This window comes from Mustela nigripes, chromosome 7, assembly GCF_022355385.1.
Source record: "Mustela nigripes isolate SB6536 chromosome 7, MUSNIG.SB6536, whole genome shotgun sequence".
Lineage (NCBI taxonomy): Eukaryota > Metazoa > Chordata > Mammalia > Carnivora > Mustelidae > Mustela > Mustela nigripes.
In genome coordinates, this window is record NC_081563.1 from 119,749,354 (window position 1) to 119,753,715 (window position 4,362).

A 4,362-nucleotide genomic window follows, 5' to 3' on the forward strand; every position below is an offset into this window, starting at 1 on the left:
CTTCTTCAAGAAGACTTGGATCCTAGTGCCGAGCATGTGGGAAGCCTCTGGAGGATTTCCAGCAAGGAAACACAGGGTCCGATCTGCGTTCTGAAAAGACTTCTCTGAGTACTGTTGGGAAGAGACAGGGGGTGGGTGGAAGGGATGGGTGGGGACTGAGGGGAGCGGAAGAGATTCAAGGGACCAGCGAGGAGGTAGTGACGAGTGACAACAGCCTGGGGAGACATGCTGGGGACCCGCCTGGGACCATGAAAGCCGAGAGAGAGGGAGAGGTCAGGCTTGAGAGTGCTTTAGGATTTTGAATCCTCCGGGCTTGGTGTAAGATGGAAGAGGGATTTGGGGGTCCGAGCAGGTGCACCTGAAGGAGAGCGGGCCTCGGACCTACGTGCACGTCCCAGCAGCAGCCCCTGACGTAGGCAGCCTCGGAGACGGCTCCCACTGCCCCCCCTTCCCCGCTTCTGGGTTTTCACAACTTTGTACTTTTCCCCCTTGACTGGGGATTACCCTTCGTGACTTTCAGCTAAAAGACTACGTCAGAGGTAACAGGCGAAGAGGCTGGGTTATAAAAGTACGGTGACCTCTGTTGGGTGCGCTCTCTCCGTCTCTCCATGGCTGGCGCTGGGGAGAGAGGCCCAGGCAACGAGGGTCTTCGAAGGCCTGCCAGCAGCTGCCGAAGTGAGTTTGGAATCTGATCCCCCCCGCAGTCAAGCCTTGAGATGACCACCACTGAGGCTGACGGCAGCCTCACGGGGAACCTTGAGTCAGATCCACGCCGTGTAGCCTCTTGCAGATTCCTGACCCACAGAAGCTGAGACTTAATAATCGGGTGTTATTTCCAGCTGCTGAATCACGGGGTCATTTGTTAGGTGGCCGTGGGTAATCGATACAGCTCTCCCTGATCGAGGCTGCGCCCTCGGCTTCCCTAGGGCTGGGAAGGGTAGGGTTAACGGCAGAGCCCGGGCGTCCAGGCCAGCAGCAAGGTCAATGCCTCCAGCATGAGGGACAGGTCATTACAGACTTATCTAGTGGCTCAGCCAACATTTGGGTCTGTAGGCAGCTGGGCCTCAGGCCTCCTGCGGAGCTCCTGTCAGAGCAGGGGCCCCTGGCGGGGACAGATTTATTAACAGCCTTGTTTTCCTGCCTCTGTCCGTGACCTGCCAGCTGTAGGTAGAGCCAATGGGGCCTTATGAGTCCAGACAGAGGTGCTGAGGGGCTCCCCCAGACCCCAGAGACTGCCAATAACCACACAGGTGCATGGAGCACCCCCCTGGGTGATGAACCCTTTTATTCATTGCCTGGTTTCACCCTTTGCTGAAGTGGGAATGCCTATGAGCTCCACCCCTTTGCAAGGGGGAGAACCCAGGTCCAAAGTCACAGAACTGGAAAGCACAAGTCTGTGTGATTCCAAGTGTGTGCTTACCCACTGTCTCCTCGGGGTGAGGAGGGGGGGCGGGGCTCTGTGGTGAGGAGGAATCTGGTGCCTCAGTGGCTGGGGGAGCTGCTTCAGGGAATAAGGCGGGAGGGCCACGGAGGCAGGGCCCCATCGGACTCCCCTAGAGCAGCTCTCCTCTCCCAGGTTGTGCCAATTAAGGGACCATGTAAAATTCCGTTTCACAAACCAGGGAGCGGGGTGTTTTCAGAATGTGTGATCTGAACAGAGAACTTGAAGTAGGAAGATAAGTCTGGTATGGCAGGGGCAAGGGGAAGAGGACGAGATGTAGCTGTCGTGGGTTTTCTCTGAAAGTAGAGCCTAGGAAGGAGGGAGTGGACAGTGATAAGATTAGAAACTGCCGAGCATATATTTCCCGGAGCTGTAAATCCTGGCTTATTTTACTGGGTTTACCAAAGGGATTAAGCTGACAGAGGGAGGAACCAAAAGAAAGAAGACAGGCTGTTTTCCAGGACTGTTTAGACAGCTGAGGCTCAGCCTGGCAGGGGACAAATCTCTCACCCTGAGCCCAGGTTCTTTCCCCAGCCCCCCTGGACAAAGCCCTTCCTCTTCCTGCTTGAACCCTTCCAGTAACAGGGAGCTCACGCCCATACAGTGTACCTTGTTCGCACAGGGTCAGCTCTTAATGCCCAAAAGAGCTTTCTGCCCCCAACAACTTCATTCAGTAATTCAGTGGGTTGTTATATAAAAACATACTTTTAATATATATATTTTTATTCCAATAAAAATTCTTAATTTTCTTATCAATTTAAATGACATAGTTGCATATTTTGAGGTTTCTTTTATGCATACTTATATTACTTTGGGATGATGATAGTTTTGTTTTTTCTCCAAATCTTACTTCTTTCATTTCTTTTTCTTGCCTTACTTCATTGGCTAAGACCACCAGTAAATGCTGAGTAAATGGGTGCCGTGTCTCTGATCTCTAAAGGGAACACCTGTAATATTTTACCGTGTTAGCTGCAGACATATCTTTATCAAATTATGGAAATTCCTTCTGTTCATAATTTCCTAGATTATTTTTTATTAGTTTTAAATCATGAATAAGTGTCAAGTTTTTATCAAATGGTTTTCTGCATGTAGGTTTTGTCCTTTAATCAGTTGATGTGCTGAATTAACCTGAATTCCATTTCATTTAATGGATTTTCTTATTCTTTTCTTTTCTTTTCTAAGAGATAGCAAGCACAAATGGGAAGGGGAGGGGCAGAGGTAGAGGAAGAGAGAATCTCACCACCCTGAGATCATGACCTGAGCTGAAATCAAGAGTCAACCACCTAACCGACTGAGCCATCAAGTGCCCCAACTTTAACGGATTTTCTAGTGTTAAACCAACCTTGTATTCCTGGGATTAGTCCATTTCAATTGTGATATCCTTTTGTGTATTGATGGATTTTTGTGGCTAACACTTTATCCATGATTTTTCATTTCTTTTTTTTTTTTTTAAGATTTTATTTATTTATTTGACAGAGAGAGAGAGAGATCGCAAGTAGGCAGAGAGGCAGGCAGAGAGAGAAAGGGGGAAGCAGGCTCCCTAATGAGCAGAGAGCCCGATGCAAGGCTCAATCCCAGGACCCTGAGATCATGACCTGAGCCAAAGGCAGAGGTTTGACCCACTGAGCCACGCAGGTGCCCTGATTTTTCATTTCTATTTACAAGTAAAATTGGCCTGTAATTTTCCTTTAGTGCCATATCTTTGTCCTGTTTTGGTATGCAGGTTATGTTAGCCTCATAAAGTGAACTGGCAATTACTCACTCCCTTTATCTACTCTCTGGAAGAGATTGTCAAAGACAGAAATAGTTTCTTTGAATGTCGGGTAAAACTTGTCAGTGAAGCCATCTAGAGCTGAAGTTTTCTGTATGGAAAAGGGTTTGAACAACTGATTCAATATCCTTAATTGTTAAAGGATTATGTAGGTTTTCTATTTTGTCTCAAGTCAAAATTGGTATATTTTGCCTTTCCAGGATGTTGCCCATTTCATTTACATTTTCAAACATACTGACTCAAAGTTGCTGAAAACATCCTCTTTTTTCCTTTAATGGTGGCAGTATCTGTAGTGATGTCTCACTTTTTATCCCTAATATTGGGGTTTTGGGGCACCATTTATGTCTTTCTCTAGACCAGTTTCATTCAGGGGTTCATCAATTTGTCTGTCTTTTCAAAGAACCAACTTTGTCTTTGTTGGGTTAGCTCTGTTTTAATCTTTGCTTTCTTATTTTATTTATTTCTGTTCTTGCCTTTAACATTTACATTTTCCTACTTTTATTAGATTTCTTTCGATATTCTTTCTCAAGATACTATTCAAGTATCTTGGCGTCAGTGTTTCTCAGTCTTCAGCTTCCTTTCTGACATATGCGCTTAAGACTATACATTTCCCTCCACATACTGATTTACCCACACCTACAAATTTGGATATAAATTTTCTTCATTATGACTCTACATAAATATTTTCTAGCTTCCTTGATCAGTTCTTTTTTTAACCCATGGGTTATTTAGAAGTATATTTTTAAATTTCTATGGAAAATTTCTAATTATCTCATTATTGATTTATAACTTCATTGTAAGAAACAGCAGTTTAGATAATATGCTCTATGTGGTTTTGGTTCTTTGAAATCTGGTGAGACTGGCTGTATAGCTTAGATCATAGTCAAATTTTGTAAATTGTCTTATGTGTTTGAAAATAAGGTGTTGGATACAGTTATCTGTATGTATCATTTATTTAAGTCCTTTGAGTAAAGATTATTCATGCTCATCCCTATCTGATTCTTCTCTTTTGGGGATGGATATAGGCATACTACACTTTTCCATACCCTTGGAGACAAGAGAGGCCATGTGACCAGTTCTAGCTAAAGAGAAGTGAACGAAAGTGATATGTTTAACCTGGGCCAAGGCACTTAAGAACCACTGCGCTGTC